Genomic DNA, 19111 nt, shown 5'->3' with positions numbered 1-19111 from the left:
GTACATGATACATATTGAATTAATAATAACTCTATGGAAAGGGGAGAGTAGAAGGAAAGAGATAAAGATAGAGAGCTCAGCCAACTCAATTTCTTAATACCTTAATAAGACCAACATTATGAAATGTGATATAACAGATCCTAAAGAAGGCTCTTTAAAAACCCAGCACTTCAAAGCACATGTATGCAGTGGCATTTACACCTCCCAAATGCAGAGAAGGACCAAGTGTCTGAATGGCAAAGAAAAACACACTTTCTGCACAAAACAAACTGGGTAACTCAGCAGTAGAGAGCCATAGGAAAGAGTGTGCATCTCTGTGAGTGTCTGGATTGAATATAGTCACCATAGGAAGAGGCAATCTGTTATTAGTGAAAAGGCTAATTACATTTCATTTTAGAAAACGGTTGCTCTGCTGGCCACCACAAAGAGCCAGGGGTCACTCATTCCATAGGCATTTCCAATGACAGGCTGGTGTGAAACAGGGTTATTACTTTCCAGGAGACTCTGGCTGTAGTGCAGTCCACAGAAGAAAGGCCACAGCATTGCCAGCATCTGTGATGTAGGCTGCTGGTGGCCACAGAAAGCCTGTGTACTAACTAAAATCCTAACACTCCCCAATCCAAAATCAGAGGTCTATCTCAAATCTAACTGCTAGCTCTAAATTGCAGAGCCAGAAAAACTGAACTGAACATCAGGAGGAAGTATGAATTTAGTGATAGATCATTTCACTCATCATCTTAACAAGTAAACTACTTTCCAAATCTACTAATGGGCTTTAAGCCAAACTCCCACTTACTGAAGTGTCCACAAGAGGTAGATTGGGTCACGATGTCAGGATTTGTGGTAATCCTGAGCAAAAGTGAGGTAGGAAATCAGGTGATCACTAAACCACAAGGGCTTCGGTTACTGGCACTGACTGAGAACACTAGAAGAAAAGATCAAGGTGAGAGAGGTCTGAAAGAGCTGATTTTATTCTTGATACATGGGCTCTACTAAGTTCACCACAACTGAGGAAGAGAAACGAAGAGAGAGACTCCTATTTACAGGAACTCTGGCAAATTCTGGGTAAGAATTTCATGTTATCCCTAGAGATGTCCTCATGCTACAGTGGCATAGGGAACAAAGCCCTTAGAAGAGCAAAGGGTGCGTATTTTTTCACAATACTTGGCTCAAATTTGCTAGGTTAAGTTACTTCTCTTGTGCAATAAGATGTTTTTTTACTTATTACAGCCATAGGATAAATTAGTTTGGGACTAAAAAATTTTTATATATTTTTATAGGAGTCAATCAGTGATAAGCCTTCCTGCTTTGATTTCATATTTAACCTTCTGGTGTTATGACAGCAATCCAAAAGATGGGGGAGAAGCACATGGCTGTTTAACTTGGGGTTTATTTTCTCCACTCTCTTTATAGTATTGAGAGTGCCAGAGTTGACAGTAATAACATGTGATTTGATTTGAGTGGCAATCTTTTCAATTTAATAACTCTGATGTCAGCTTCTCTGTCATGCTGTCAAGTTTAATTCCCACTTCTACCACGATTAATACTCTAATGAGGACACTGTCTGATTTTCCTGCTAGTACACACCCATAAAGCTTTGCTCTTCTTAGCTACAGTGGACGCTCCTTCAGTGAATCAGGATAAATCAACCCCACCTAGAGTTTTTCTGTTATAAAACACTGAACATTTCCATTTTACTATGAAACTTTATTAATGTATGGTGTATTTAACCTCTTAGTATCACTTTATTTTCCAAGTGTTTTACCCGGGTATTAGTAATTCTTCTCAAACCATTCCACAACAGGTAGGTGGTCTGGTTCTTAATTAAAACCTAAAGAGGACAAGTGACTTTCCCAAGATCAAAGTTATCTATTGCCCAATTAAGAATTAGCTGAAAACTTTGTTTCTCAGTCAACCGCTTCATTAAGATAAAGAACATTTAGAAGCACCTACTCTGTGGATTCAACCTGGCTAATAGGGGTTAATCATGTTCCAAAGTTTTGCACATTTTTCATCTAGATATAGACGTGGGGTATCAGGATGTTTTTAATTCTAGAAAGTCATATTAACCACTTTTCCTTTTGAGATTTATTTATTTCAATGGTTAAAACCAGGAAGAGAAAATCAGTAGAGACTGAAATTCTGAGAAATTAGAGTGTGTGGCTGTGGCTAGGAAGTCTAAAACAGAGCCTGGCTTTCAATACTGACAGCTAGCCACATTGGGAGGAGATACAAAAGCCCTAAAATGTCTAGTTTAACAAAAGAAACAGAAAGGCACAGAAGCACTGCCAACTCTGTGTTAAGAATTCAAGGATGAAGGATACTGGGAGCAAATGTCTGAAGTTTATATCTCGGGCTGTAGCATGGACAGTGCCTCTTGAATCTCTCACTAGCAACTCTGAAAACCTCCCATGGTGAAACGAGAGGCTCACAGTTTCTCCAAACTTCTTAACTTCACTGACTATTAAGTGCACCAACTAATATCTTTCCTATACTCCCAGCATGATAATGAGGTATGTTTCTTTTAAAAATCAGGGTAATTATTTCTTTACAATGGTGGTTAAAGTTTGTCCTCATTGGTTTTATAGAAATGACTCCAAGCCTGGCCTTCATCAGTCTGTACTTGGATCTGGGCAACAGTCTCTTTGCTGATATTCCTTTCTTTACCTTTCCTCACTTCAATATTCCTGCAGCCCAGGCCGTAGGCATCCCTTTCCAACACCTACACTTTCAGGTATTGGAAAGTATAGTGAGTGGAACCACCCCACTCCCACTGTCAGTCCACGAGGTTCAGTTGTCAATGATTCTATCCACCCCCTTCCAGGAGAGGTATGGACCTGGTCTAGCATATCTGAACCCAAAGCTCAATTCTAAGACATTCCCTGGGTTTCTGAGGATCTTATGTAGGCTGAAGCTTCTGGCTTCTAGATTTTTGTCACAAGAAGGGTACTTTCCTGAGAAAGGAGCTCTGGTAGAGATAGCAAGAAGGGGAAGATCCAAAGCAGGCCCAAAGCCTTGGTCTTCAGTGACATGAACCAATAAGTTCTCCTTTTTTTGTTCCTTGCAGCTGAAATGATGCTGGCTGATACAAATCTCACACACTTCTGACATGACATTCTTACTCGAGAGCTTGTCTAATGTGCTGTTTTGCTCAGGATTCTCACACAGTTTCCTCAAAATCCAAACTGCTCCATTCTTCCTTTCCAAATTCTCCTCTTTACAATTTGGTCCCTTTACCTCCAGATGTGCCAGCTTCCCTCTGCCTCGACCCTCCATTGCACCATTTGGTGCAATGCTTTCCCCAAAATCCTTTATCATCTCCCTTTGAAAATAAAATTCTTTTGCATCTTTCAATGCTGTTTTTAAAGCTCATCCAATTCTTCATTCTACTTCTCATAAGCACTTTTTCATTTCCTGTATTCCATTAGTATGTACCCATCAGGGCTCAGGGCAGGCTGTCCCAAAATATCCCACAATGGCATATTGATTACTTTGAATTACAATTACTTGATAATCAGCCGATGCAAGAAGGGCACATTGACCCTCCCTTGTCTCCTTAAAAGCAGATTATAAATCTCAGCTATGAAAGGTGTCCTCTTTGCTGCAAGGGGGCTGAGAGAGACACCCTTATGGCTAGAGTTAAGGAATCCAGGGCCAAAAAGCCTGTATAAACAGCCTTGTTACTCCTTTACTAATTTACTACCACAAGCCCTCTTTGTGTTTAAATTCCTCAGTAATGAGCAGCCAAATCTAAGCTTCTTTGTCCTGTCAATTCTTCACAAATCTATCGTTTCTTTGTCCAAAAGTATAAAAAGTTGGCCGATCCATCATTTCTCCCTGAGCATCATTTACATCTCCCATTCATCTGTATTAAATTTATTTTCTCCTGTTAATCTGGTCATGTGTCAATTTTACAATTAGTCTAGCCATAAGAACTCAAGAGGAGTGGCAGAGGGCGGACTTCCTCCTCCCTAACACACCTGATGACAGATTAATGTGATTTCCTCAACTAATTACTTAGATTCCTCAATTAAATTATAAATTTCTTAAGAACCATGAATTGTATAATGAGCATTTTCAAGCCTTTTAAAATTTATGATACTCTTTTTGATAACTAAAAAATTCTATACTTGTTTTAATATTATCTGAAATTTCAAAACAAATTAAACATGGTTACCAAAATCAAACTCAACATTTGGTGTAATACTAAATATGCATTTTTAACTCAAGTTGGACAATAAATTTGGATTGTATCCTCAAGACCAGTGTTACTCAAACTCAAATGGACATCAGGATGACCTAAAAAATTTAGGCAAACTCAGATTGATGAGTCTCACCTCCAGTGCTTGTTTTTCAGTAGGTATGGGGTAGGTTGTACGAATGTATATTTCCCAAGTAATGCTGATGCTCTGGTTTGAGGACCACAGTTTGAGAACCACTGCGCTGGAGGTATGTCTCTTCTTCTTTCCACCCTATTTTCGAGAAGAGAATGGTCTTTGAGGTCTAGATCCAGAACGCCATATCTGTCTTTCCATGACCATGAGAAGTTATAATCTGAGTTCAAGGCTCAATGCAGTAGAGCTCAAGGCTCTAAGGATGAACTCTGTGGTCAGACAGAATAGGTTACATTCCAGATCTTCCATGTTTCTGGATGGCCTTGATCTAGCAAATTCCTTACTTTTCCTAAGCTTCCATTAGCTAATATATAACATGAGGCAATAATAGAACCTACATACTTCACCAATAAGGATTAAAAGTAAATTGCTTCTCACACTGTTCAGCACATAATAAGTGCTCAGTAAATTGTTATTACTGGTGGTATCATCGCTGTCAGCAACAGGAAGTCATGAGTCTTCTGATTCCCAGTCCAGGATCTTTCAACTCAGCCAAGTATCTCTTATATGAAAATAGCTTTCATTATAGTACTAGCCTCTAAAATTATCCTTTCTAATATCTCATTCTATTACTCTGTTCTATTACAATGATTAAAATTGCCTCACTTTGAACAACTCAGATTTTTTCCTTATATCAGAAAACATTTTTTCCTTCAGCAAATTAAAACTCAATTTTTAGAAAGTTCATGCATTTAAAATAAAGGCAAAGGAGCTTATCACTCATAAGCAGCATTACAAGAAATGTTAAAGGGACTGCAGTAATAAGAAATAGAAATAGAGATTGATTGTGAGATTCCAAGATGGCAGTGGATTGATTGGAAGCTACACTGACACTCTCCCAGGACCAAACTGGAATTACAACTAAAATACAGAAAAACAATCCTGAATAATCAAAGGCAACTGAAGACTAGCTGAAGAGCACCCTTATAACCAAGGATGGAAACTGGAGACCACATAGAGACTGGAGGAAGTGCAGAGGTGCGAGAGGGCTGGCTGAGCTCCCACAGGCAGAAGCTGAAGGTCTGGAGGGATATCTCAGCTGTGGGGGGTTCCACTAAGAACTCTGGGGTCTATACCCTAAAGCTGCGCTTTCCAGCTCAGAGAACCAAAACTGAGAAAGGTGACCACATAACATCGGGCTATGAAAAGTAGCAGGGTTTCTGTCTAACAGGGAGAGATGGCTGGGAATGCAGGTAACCTCTTAAAGGACCAACACACAAAGTTTCGTGTGCAGCCACTCACCTTGGGCTCTGGTGGAGGGAAGGCAGAGTGGAATAGAGGTGTGTGAGGAAAATCTAGGGATGCTGGCTTGGGGAATAGAGCTCATCTGGATCCCTGTGCTGAGTCATGCTCCCATATGGCAGAGGACATCTTTCTCAGCAGACATTAACCATCTAAGCAGCTTTAGCCTGGTGGGGGAAGCAATTGCCCCACCTTGCTGTGAAACCTCTGGCTCCACCCTGTGGAGTTTCTACAGCCTGAGGCTCATTAAGAGACTAAATAACAATTAGCCTCTGGGTGCTTTGAGTCTTTGCTTGATTTGACACAGGGCTTGGAAAAGCAGACCATGGTGCACATCTTGGTCCAGTCCAACATAACCCGCCCAAGCAGAGGGAATCACAAGCTGTGGAGGATGGAAAGCTTCAAATAGGGTACTCAAGGCCAGTCACAAACAGCGTCTGACACTGACCTGCACCAGAGACCATTCAAAGGACTGGGAGCCCTAGCAGATCTACCTAATACACAGAAACAAATCCAAACAGGCAGCCAAAATAGGGAGACATATAACAAGCCCCAAATGAGAGAACAAAATAATTCTAAGAACAACTAAATGAAATGGAGATAAACAATCTATCAGATGTAGAGTTCAGAATACTGATCATAAGGATGCTCAACAGCATGAAAACAGATATGGAAATTATGAAGGAAATTAAAAGTGACATAGTAGTCCAGCCTGTGTGGCTCAGTGGTTGAGCATGCACCTATGAGCCAGGAGGTCACTGTTTGATTCACAGTCAGGGCACATGCCTGGATTGCGGTTTCAATTCCAGTAGGGGGCATGCAGTAGGCAGCCGATCAATGACACTCTTTCAACACTGATGTTTCTCTCTCTCTCTTCTTCTCTCTGAAATCAATAAAGAATATTTTTTTAAAAAAGAATGACATAGAAATAAAAAAACAACAACAAACATTGGAAGGAATAAATAGCAGATTAGGGGAAGCAGAGGATCAGATCAGCCAAATAGAAGACAGGGTATAAAAAAAAAACACTAAATCAGAGATCCAAAAGGAAAAAGCAATTAAAAACCAACAGGAGAACAGTTTAAAGGAGTTGTGGAGCCTGGCTGGGTGTGGCTCAGCAGTTGAGCGTCGACCTAGGATCCAGGAGATCAGGGTTCTATTCCCAGTCAGGGAACATGCCCAGATTGTGGGCTCGATCCCCAGTTGGGGGCATGCGAGAGGCAGCCGATCAATGAATCTCTCACCATTGATGTTTCTATCTCTCTCTCTCCCTCTCCTTTCCTCTCTCTGAAATCAATAAAGATATATTTAAAAATAAATAAATAAATAAATAAATAAATAAATAAATAAATAAATAAATAAAGGAGTTGAGGACATGAAATGTAACAATATTCACATCATAAGAGTGCCAGAAGATGTAGAAAGTAAGCAAGGATTAGAAAACCGTTTGAAGAAATAATGGCAGAAAACTTCCCTAACCCGGTCAAAGAAAAAGTCACATAAGATCAGGAGACATAGAGAGTCCCAAGCAAGAAGAACCAAAAGAGGCCCAGGCCCAGACACATAATTAAAATGTCAAAAATTCAAGACATAGAGAGAGAATCTTAAAGGCAGCAAGAGGAAAGCAATCTGTTACCTACAAAGGAGCTCTCATAAGGCTATCAGCTGATTTCTCACCAGAAATTCTACAGACCAGAAGGGAATGGCAAGTTGTATTCAAGGTAATGCAAAACAAGGATCTGAAACCAAGGCTACTCTATCCAGCATGGATATCATTCAAAATTGATGGTGAAATAAAGAACTTTTCAGATAAAACAAGGCTAAAGGAGTTTATCATCACCAAACCAGCATTGCAAGAAATGTTAAAGGGACTGCTATAATAAGAAGTAGAAATAGAGAGAATGAGAAAACATAGGCCTAAAGAAATAAAATGGCAATAGATAAGCTATCAATAATAACCTTAAATATAAATGGATTAAATGCACCAATCAAGGGTAGCAGAATCCATAAGAAAATAGGACCCAAATATATGCTATCTACAATAGACCCACCTCAGAATGAAAGACTCACACAGGCTGGGAAAAAAAAAATCTGGGGACTTTAAAGGAGAGATCGACAGCAATACAGTCATAATAGGGAATTTTAACATTTCACTGACTTTACTGATTGATCTTCCAGACAAAAAATCTACAAGGAAACAGTGACTCTAAATGACACACTAGATCAGATGGATTTAATGGACATTTATAGAACATTTCACCCAAAAGCTGCAGATTATACATGCTTCTTAAGAGCAGATCGACATTCTCAAAGATAGACCACATGTTAGGACACAAAACAAGTCTCTACACATTCAAGAAAACTGAAATCATATCAAGCATCTTCTCGGATCACAACAGCATGAAACTAGAAATCGGCCACTATAAAAAAACTAAAAAATATTCAAATTCATGGAGGCTAAATAGCATGTTATTAAACAATCAATGGGGGTACCAATGAGATCAAGAAAGAAATAAACAAACTGGAAATAAATGAAAATGAACACACAACAACCCAAAATCTATAGAACACAGAGAAAGCAGTTGTGAGAGGGAAGTACATTGCATTACAGGCCTATCTCAAAAAACAACAAAAACTTTTTAAAAAAATATATCTTTACTGATTTCAGAGAGAGGAAAGGAGAGGGGGGACAGAGAGAGAAACATCAATGATGAGAGAGTCATTGATCGGCTGCCTAGCCCACAACCCGGGCATGTGCCCTGACCAGGAATCGAACCCCGATTGCCTGGATCCTAGGTGGATGCTCAACCACTGAGCCAAGCCCAGCCAGGTGAGAAAAACTTTTAATCAACTCTCTAACCCTACAACTTAAAGAATTAGAAAGCGAACAACAAGAAAAGCCCAAAGTGAGTAGAGAAAGAAAATAATAAATATCAGAGTGGAAACAGATGACATAGACACCAAACAAAAAAACAAAAAAAAATACAAAAGATCAATAAAACCAAGAGCTGGTTCTTTGAAAAGATAAACAAGACTGATAAACCATTAGCTAGACTCATCAAGAAACAAAGAGGGAAGAACCAAATAAATAAAATCAGAAACAAACGAGGTGAAGTAACAACTCACACCACAAAAATACAATGGATTGTAAGCAAATATTATGAATAACCATATTCCAACAGGCTGGACAATGTGGACAAAATGGCCAAATTCCTAGAAAAATACAATCTTCCAAAGCTGAGAACCAGAGAACCTGAATGGGACAATAACAGCTGATGAAATTGAAGCAGTAATAGAAAAACACTAATACATTAATCAAAAAATTCTCAGCAAACAAAAGCCCTGGCCAGAACAGCTTCACAGGAGTTTTATGAAGCATTCAAAGAAGAATTAACACCCATCCACCTCAAACTCTTTTAAAAAATCCAAAAGGAAGGAACACTTCCAAGCACTTTTTTATAAGGCCAGCATTATCTTAATTCCAAAACCAGATAAAGACACTACAAAGAAAGAGAATTACAGGCCTATATAGATGAACATAGATGCTAAAGTCCTCAGCAAATCGGATCCAGCAATATATTGAAGAGATCATAGATCATGACCAAGTGGGATTTATTCCAGGGATGCAAGGCTGGTACAATATTTGCAAATCAATAAATATGATACATCACATAAATAAATTGAAAGACAAAAATCACATGATCATATCAATAAATGCAGAAAAGCATTCAACAAAATCCAACACCTATTTTTGATAATTTCTCTATTATCCTCTATTATTCCTCTATTATTCCTCTCACTTTCAGCAAAGTGAGAATAGAGGGATCATACCTCAACATAATAAAGGCCATATATGACAAACTTACACCCATCATCATATTCAATGGGGAAAAACTAAAGCCATTTCCCTTAAGAAAGGAACAAGGCAGGATGTCCACTTTTACCACGCGTATTCAACATAGTTCTCGAAGTCTTAGCCACAGAAATCAAACTAGAAGAAAACATAAACAGCATCCAAATAGGAAAGGAGGAGGTAAAACTGTCATTATTTGCAGATGACATGATATTGTACATAGAAAACCCTAAGGAGTCCACCAAAAAACTACTAAATTTAATAAATGAATTCGACAATGTAGCAAGATACAAAATTAACACCCAGAAATCGATGGCAACAAAAAAATTAAGATACTTAGGAATAAACTTAACAAAGGACATAAAAGACCTGTACTTGGAAAACTACAGGACATTGCAAAAAGAGATAGAGGAAGATATAAACAGGTGGAAGAATATACTGTGTTCATGGATTGGAAGAATTAACATCATTAAAATGTCCTTACTATAGATTCAATGTCCCAATCTATAGATTCAATGTAATCCCTATTAAAATACCAATGACATATTTAAAAAATCTAGAACACACACTCCAAAAATTTATATGGAACCAAAAAAGACCCCGAATATCTGCTGCAATCTTGAGAAAGAACAAAGTTGGAGGGATCTCAATACCAGATATCAAGTTATACTACAAAGCCACTGTAATCAAAACAGCCTGGTACTGGCACAAGAACAGACATATAGATCAATGGAATAGAACAGAGAACCCAGAAATCAACCCAAGTCATTACCCTCAATTAATATTTGACAAAGGAGTCAAGAGTGTGCAATGGATAAAGACAGTCTCTTCAAAGATGGGTGTTGGGAAAATTGGACAGGTAGATGCAAAAAATGAAACTAGACCACCAACTTATACCATACACAAGAATAAACTCAAAATGGATAAAATACTTAAATGTAAGACATGAAACCATAAATATCCTAGAAGAAAACATAGGCAGCAAAATCACAGACCTCTCTCAGAGCAATATGTTTGTCAATACATCTAGGGTAAGGGAAACAAAGCAGAAAATAAACAAATTGGACTACATCAAAATAAAAAGCTTCCATACAGCAAAAGAAGCCATCACCAAAACAAAAAGGGAGTCCACTGTATGGGAGAATATATTTGCCAATGATGTATCTGATAAGGGGTTAATACCCAAAATATACAAGGAACTCATACAATTTAACAAAAGGAAAACTAACAATCCAACTAAAAATGGGCAAAGGATCTAAATAGACATGTCTCCAAAGTGGGCATACCGATGGCCAAGAGACATATGAAAAAATGCTCAAAGTCACTCATATCAGAGAGATGCAAATTAAAACAACAATGAGATATCACCTGACACCTGTCAGAATGACTACCATCATCAAATCAACAAATGACAAGTGCTGGTGAGGATGTGGAGGAATGGGAACCCTAGTTCACTGCTGGTAGGAATGCAGACTGGTGCAGCCACTATGGAAAACTGTGTGGAGTTTCCTCAAAAAATTAAAAATTGAACTGCCATTTGACCCAGTGATCCCACTTCTAGGAATATATCCTAAGAAACCAGAAATAGCCATCAGAAAGGATTATGCATCCCCATGTTTATAGCAACCAAATTTACAATAGCTAAGATCTAGAAGCATCCCAAGTGCCCATCAAGAAATGAGTGGATAAAAAAGCTGTGGGACATTTACACCATGAAATACTATGTAGCTGTAAAATAGAAGGATCTCTTACCCTTTGAGACAACATGGATGGACCTAGAGAGTATTATGCTAAGTGAAATAAGCCAGTCAGAGAAAGACAAGTATCACATGGTCTCACTCATATGTAGAATCTAATGAACAAAATAAACTGATGAACAAAACAGATCCAGAGACATAGAAGCATGGAACAGACCAATGAATCTCAGAGGGAAGGGGGGGGGGGGTATTGGGTGGGGAGAGATTAATCATAGAACTTATATACATATATGCATAACCCATGGACACAGACAATAGTGTGGAGAAGACCTGGGGCAGGGGGAGGCTTGGATGAGAGGTGGAGGGGATCAAAGGGGGAAAAAAGGGGGACATCTGTAATACTTTCAACAATAAAGATAATTTTTTTTAATAAAAAAGATAAAAATAAGATAAAATAAAATAAGATAAAAATAAACATAAAGCCCAGCCAGCGTGGCTCAGTGGTTGAGCGTCGACCTATGAACCAGGAGATCATGGGTTCAATACCCGGTCAGGGGCCAATGCCCAGGTTTCAGGCTTGATCCCCAGTAGGGGGCATACAGGAGGCAGCCGATCAATGATTCTCTCTCATGATTGCTGTTTCTATCTCTCTCTCCCTCTCCCTTCCTCTCTCTGAAATCAATAAAAATATATTTTTAAAAAATTTAAAAAATTAAAATAAAAAACCCCACAAATTGGACCCTGGGCTAAAATAGTCCCGTTTCCTCTCCCCCTGACAATTATAAATAGTTTTCCTACAAAATATGTTGAGGCTTCCCATAAACTCTATTGATGAAATTCTCAACCATATTATCACCAGGGAGGATGATTAGTCAGGTATTTCACAAAAACACAAAAACAAGAGGAAATCATGGTTCACTGTTTCCCGCTTTCTTTCATTACCCATATGAAGAGTGCAGGCTGGGTGGGACCTTGCTCTTAGTGTAGTCATGAAGTTTCTGAAGAGGCATCATCCATGTGTTCAAAAGTTTAACTGAGCCAGGGCAGAGAGGCATGATGCTAAGGAATACAGGAACTAAGAACTAAGCAATTAACATTTTTTTCGTGCTTCATTATAATTGGTCAGATCAAAGGGGACCTGGGCTTACAGATTTCATCAGGCCCATAAGACTTTCTGGGAAGTTAACAAACAGCCTTGTAGACCTTCAGTAGGGCTGATTGTTCACAGGCAGAATTCATTTTCTTGTAAATCACTCCCTTGTGAATTCTTTACCTGTTATTTCCAGTTTGAAGCACTGCACTAGGGAAAATTCACAACAGTGTTGGCTGCGTGTTGTAGATTGCTCATGAACACTGCAAAACAGCTTTACAAGGTAGGCACAGTGGCTCCAGGTGACATGACTTGAAGGATGTCTCACTGCTAGGAAGGGGCAGAAACCAAACTCAGAGCTTTCAAAAAGATAGTGATTTGCAAACACTCTTGATTATAAAAGAATCACCTGAGCTGTTTATTGAAAATTTTAGATCCTACTGAGTTTGATGGAGCTACACCTGGACCTGGACATCTGCCTGCTGTTCCCTCCATTATGAACTGCTTCGTGGGGTGGACCAAGGAATCTTGCCTCAGCACTCAGACCCTTCTTGGCCTCCGGAGAGTGGGGGCGGGCAAAACACCTGCACCGCAAAGGCCAGGAGCCACCCGCGGAGGAGCCCAGGGGTCAGCAGCTCTGGCAGGTGCACAAGCTCTGGCTGTTCTCTTCATCCCCCACCACAAGCCTGGGCTGTCGTGCTCACCTGGCCAATGGCTGCTCAGGGTGCTGTGGCTGCTTGTTAGGCCTGAGAAGTAGTCCCCTAGGCAGATAGCAGCCACCAAGTTGCCTGGGTGGGTAGGGAGAGGCGGGGAACCCAGAGTGACTCCAAGTAGCCCCTTGGCCGCTGGGGAGGAGAAGGCATAGGCGAAACCTACCACTCAAGCGCCTGATGCCAGCTGATGCAGGAGCAAGAAGAATGAAGCACTAAGCGCTATGGGTCGCAGTTCCCAGCAGGAGGAAAATGAGCGTTGTCAGTCCAGAAGGAAAAATCACTACAGCAGAAGCATGAAGATGAAAATAAAATCGAAGATAAACTTGAGTGAGGGGCAGAGAAAACAACTGAATCTATAAATGAGAGACATCTAAGTGGGTCTGACCCATCTATCTCCCTGGAAGACATTTCAGTTGTTTTTATCACAGCCTGAAAATGCACTGGAGAGCATCTCACTGGGAGATACTCCTCCTCTTCTAAAAAGTAACAATGATGGCATGAGTTCTTCAGCACTTTAAAGCGTAATTTTAGCCAGGCTGTAGACCAAGGTGCGAATCTCCATGAGGCCATGTTGCTGTGTCCTGACAATACATTTAGAAGAGGGCCAGTAGCAAGAACTCATAGACACAAGAACCGTTCTGCAGTTAAATTCTCATATGCCAATCCTGAACAGACCCTTCCTGGAGCTAATTTGACAAGATTTCTTCCAGTTGTTGACCATCAGATGAAGAAGATAACAAGCCAAGGCCTTCTATATGACCTTGATATAAACATATTTGATGAGATAAATTTAATGTCTTTGGCTACACAAGAAGGTTTTGCTCCAATGAAAGTTTCTCACCTTTTTGAAAAACCAAATCCTGATTCTGGGCTCTCCTTAACTTCAAGTCACAGTAGCACCTCTGTCACCAAGTCTAATTCCTCTATTGGTGAAGAAAATGCTATAGGTTCTAGAGGTGACCTTGAATCCCTTTCCCATTATGCTTTAGAAGGGACTGTTAGGAGGCTATGACCCAGGGCCCTGTAAGCTTTGTCACATGGATCATAAGAGCGATTCTGGTTTTCATGAGGACCTTGCATTTCAACACATATTCCATAACCACACTTACCACTTACAGCCAGGTACACTAGAATCTACTTCTGAATCTTTTTCATGGCCTGGGAAGTCACAGAAAATGAGTAGGTAGGTACCTCAATGACACAGAAACTTATGGTATGATGAGTGCTGTACTAAAACTCTGCATATCCCTCTTTCTGTAGATAAAATTGTCTGGGTGCCTGCTGATTCTTTCAACAGCATGCTAAGGAGGTACTATCTGACAGATTCACAAGTGTCACTTATCCATGACATTAGACAAAAAGGAAAAAATAAAGTTACTGCTCAGAACTGTCGTTAAGTGCAAATGGAACATAATCTAGAAGAATGATATATGTAACTTGCAAGCAAAGAAAAAAAACCTTAGAGAGAGCCCAGCGTAATAAAACAGAAACTGCATAACCTTTATCATGATGTTTTTAGTAGATTAAGAGATGATGAAGGTAAACCAGTCAGTCTAAATCAATATGCAGCCATGACAAAAGTGCTTTGGCTATACCCAAGGAACTGGTGACCTCAGTCCACAGCAAGGAAACCCAAAAGGGAAGGAGAAAAAGTGAGAGAAGAAATTGAAGATGGGTTTCATTAATATGTATAAAGTAGTAATGTTCAAATGATGATGTATGGATCATAAACCATTGAAATTGCTTCAATATTTAGCACAAGTGTTATATAACCATCTTTAAGTACTGCTACTTGAATCACTCAGGTAAGGCTATATTTTGAAGCTTGTATGAACAGAAGTTTAGGAATTCAAGATCAGACTTGTGGGAAATCTATGCAAATCCACAACTTTTTTCATGAAGTCCTCCTATATTCTATGCACAATTCATAAACATATACAAAGATAGGGCACCATGAAAACTTGGTATGACTATCCAATTACTTTGGTAGCCATTTTTTTAGTAAGATGGTCACGTCAAAGACAGCAAACACTGGGTGTAATTTTTAAAAAATGTATTTCAGTTTTTATGACTTGAAATGCAAAGTAGCTTTAACATTCTCATTTAGTTTGTTTACACTGAAGTATATAGTGATTTTTTTCAAAAAGCTATTTTATTTTAATCTTTATGAATACTTAAATTATAACTTTTTCTCTGTGAGAATAAATTTTATATTTTAATATATAAAAATTAACTTTTCCCTATGTACAGAAATTCTAAGCAAATTTACCTTGGATATTTTTCCTCCAAAGGAAATATATTTCCTTCAAATATTTTTCCTCCAAAGGAAATATTCCCACATGCAGGAATATAAGTAAATATCTAGAAAATAGGGCAGCATGCTAGACTCAAGCCAAACTGAAGTCAATATAATATGTTAAACTAATCAGAGAAATCTCCACTTGGATTTAACAGCATGGTATATGGAATTAAAAAAACAAACAAATGTAAATGGCGAAGCTCTAAACCAAGGTATCAAAAATAAAAAAAGGAAGCTTTAAAATACTAGAGTGCATTGGTTTTAGTGGCTGAGAACAAAGACTTCTACAGTCACAGAAGGTTTTAGAGATAGAACAGAGCTATCTATGCACAGGGAAATAGAGCTCCATGGCAGGTAAAGCCAACCCATAGGGATGGCCTCACACCCATAACATTGATGTCTAAACAAAAAACTCATGGAACTTAATGTGAAAACATTATAAGCCATAAAAGAACACAAACCAAGAGGAGGGGAAGAGTGAGTAGATGAGCATAGAGTGCACAACAAAACAGCTGGAAATACTGAAGCCATATGAAATAGGACAGTAAGAAGTAAAGGGATTTGAAAATAAACTAAAAAATTAATTTTAGAAATAATGGCATTGAAATGAAAAGGAGTTATTAATATGAATACTGTCAGTCTAATGTTTAATTTCAAAATGAGAATCAAGGTCATCAGATGTTATTTCTACCATAAGAATCATTTGCCTAACAATGTAGAAATCCCAACTTGGGTTGCAGAAATGCAGTGTGGGCTTTATAATAAACTTTTGGTCCATTAAAAAAATTCACATTTTACTCTAGTAGGTCTGTGTGAGGCTTGGAAACAGGATCTTTAAAAAACTCTATTTGGTAAACTAATTGCAAAACTTAAGAGACCATCCCAGAATAATAAACTCATTTCTATCACAATTCATATATATGTCAGTCCTCTGCCCAGAACCCGAGTGATTCCCAGTTTCACTCAGCATAACAGAGAGAATCATTATAATGGCCTACAAGTATTATATGATCTGGCCTACTCTTATTTCTTAGACACCATCACTCCCTCACTCACCCTTCTCCAGCCCCAGGCCCCTGGCCATTCCACAAACATGCCAGGAATTTCTGTTTTTGTGCCTTGGCACTTGCTGTTCCCTCTGCCTAGCACAATGTTCCCCTAAATATCCAAATGGCCAACTCCCTCACCTCTTATAGGTCTGCCTAGTGGCAGCTCAAAAAGGCCTGCCCAGGTCATCCTGTTTAAAACTGCAACCATACCCCACTCCTGTAATTCCTAATACCCTTTACTATCACCTTCTAACATGCCATTTAATTTACTTACCATACTTATTATTTATTAGCCTTCTTCTTCTGCTACAGAGTAAGCACCATGAGGTCAGGGATCTTTGTTTATCTACTGATGTATCCCAAGGACCTAGGACAGTGCCTGGTATGTCCATAAATACGTGTTGAATTAATTAATGTAACTGGAACAAAACTTCACCCAAGGATACTTAACCTTACTATGTCAATATTCTCTATATGGTCAATCCAATTCTATTCTATTCTATTAAAGTGTTGGCAGCAACTCACTACTTGATCAGTGAAAAGCACTGACACAATTAAAATTCTACTGCTATTTGACAATAACTTGGCAGATGCCTATTTCAGTCATCAGACCAATTTCTCACAATGTGCCATTTGATGAGTCAAATACAAAAAGCTTCCTCCAAAGGTTAACAACTATGACAGGCCAGGTACAAATAAGGAAAATGGTAAAATTAGAAGTTTTGGCATATAATTCATTGGTCAAAATGCTAACTTAGCTTTGAGAATACACAGCAAAGTTGGAGTAAATACATGCGCATACTAAACAATGCATCAGTGAGTCATCGGAGGAATACTAACGTGTTTCAAGTTAAATTAATTTAGTTACAGCAAAGAATAATGTTTTAAAAATACAGTTTAATCAACATGTTTTGTGATTTCTTCTCAAAACTGTTCAAAAGAAAGGACTGGTTTTATTTCATATGAACAAATTTAGGTGAACATTAATAGACCCAATATTATAACCAATTATTTGTAGTTATATCTTATGGGATCTTAAATATCCTTCAATCTTGGTTTGGCTTCATGTTTCAGAATTTACACTGTAAGCATTTCCCTACCGTATTAGTTTGCTAGGGCTGCCATAACAAATACCACAGACCGGGTGACTTAAACAACAAATTTATCTTCTCAGAGTTCTGGAGGCTAGAAATCTGAGATCAAAGTGTTGGCAGGTTTGGTTTCTTCAGAAGCCTCTCTCTTTGGCTTATAGATGGCCATCTTCTCCCTTGGTCTTTACATGGTTTTCCCTTTGTTTATGTTTGTGTCCCAATTCCTTATAAGAACACCAGTCATATTGGATTAGGGCCCACTCTCATATCTTCATTTTAACTTGATTATCTCTTTAAAGAGCCCATCTCCAAATATAGTGATATTCTGAGGTGCTAGGGGTTAGGGCTTCAATATATGGATTTGAGGGGATATAATTCATCCTATAATATCATATTCATAATTCTAATACTTAAAACATAATCAGTAATAAGTATATTATTTTACATCTTTACTTGCTGTCATATATGCAACCAAAAGCTAAAAGAAAAATACAGTTTCATATTCAACATACATCAGCTCCTTAAAATAAACAGAAATGAACTGGCTAAAATATAAATGAATTAAAATTAATTTAACTACAACTAAGATTTCTACTTTTTCTCAACAACTAGGAAGAATAAAAGAATGTATGTTTTCCTCAAAGCTCAGGCTTTCTTCCTAGATATTTCATTTTAGATTTACATAGATATGCCCTTTTTTAAGTTTATAAAGACATGCCTTTTTCCCCCCTAAACATTCTTTTCAGGGCACTGGTGTAAATTAAAAAGAGAAAGGAACATCATCCACCTGAGGGAGAATTTGTCAACCAATCCAGGAGGAAACATGAGGTTAAATTAATGGTTTATGATCAACCATGTATAGATATTATCAATATTAAAACATGCTAATAATGACTGCTATTTTCACATTATATAGAATGGAATCTGAGTGCAATACAACTGTTAACAGTCGGATTGTGTCAAGTCAAACAATCCCGGAGGGCCTACTATGTATACGTAAGGAATTGTGAAGACACTTAGGGAGACTGAGGGAGAAACTTAAAGAAGTGAGGAATTTTTTTACTTCGTGAATGACAGATTAAGTGGAGATATGAGAGCTGTCCACAAAAATTGAAGGCTCTCGGGCAGAAGGACTCGATTTATTCTCAGCAGCTCCAAAATGCAGTTGGATCAATTGGTTCAAACTGTGAAAGGTTGATTTCTGCTAAAAGGAAGATCATCTGTCTAATGGAATTATCCAGTAGCATTGGGAAAGTGAGTTCCCTCTCACCGAATATATTCTAACTAAGGTTTGGGGGTGCTATGGAGGGATTAATGTTCAGGTAGACAATAAACAACTTCCTCGGTTCCTTCCAAATTTGAAGAAGGAACTCTTCTCATTAGGTTTGTTGGTGGTGGTAATTAGGCTCTTCCATGGATCATGAGAAAAGCATTTCACGGAGCCAGGCACAGGAGATTGTGGTGTGGCAAGGTGATCTGTGAGGCAAGATCAAAGGAGTTCCCCTCCTGGGTTCCCAATGCCCCATCTTTGTCAGTCCCACCATGGAAAAAATCCAACCTTGTCTTCATCAAGGTGAAGACAAAGACCAGTGTCCAGAGTTTTTGTTTCATATTAAAGCTTAGTCATTTGAAGCCCTCAGGTTCTGCGAGTATAAGCAATCAACTCCTCAAGCTTTCTCCAGC

General features: G+C 38.6%; 1 protein-coding gene and 1 pseudogene across 2 annotated transcripts in view; one reads left to right on the top strand and one right to left on the bottom strand.

The window, feature by feature from the left end:
• LHFPL6 (LHFPL tetraspan subfamily member 6) overlaps positions 1 to 19111 on the bottom strand; it is a 244932-nt gene that overhangs the window by 135903 nt on the left and 89918 nt on the right. The gene's annotated exons all lie outside the window — the stretch shown is intronic.
• LOC308553540 (nuclear factor erythroid 2-related factor 3 pseudogene) lies at positions 829 to 14386 on the top strand (annotated as a pseudogene). The gene is made up of 3 exons: positions 829 to 943; positions 12711 to 12903; positions 13183 to 14386. The product of its transcript is annotated as a nuclear factor erythroid 2-related factor 3 pseudogene (transcript).

Source organism: Miniopterus schreibersii (genome assembly GCF_964146895.1).
Source record: "Miniopterus schreibersii genome assembly, chromosome: 2".
In the NCBI taxonomy this organism is placed as follows: domain Eukaryota; kingdom Metazoa; phylum Chordata; class Mammalia; order Chiroptera; family Miniopteridae; genus Miniopterus; species Miniopterus schreibersii.
The sequence above is the reverse complement of the archived record's forward strand: the minus strand, read 5'-3'. Positions and strand labels throughout refer to the sequence as shown.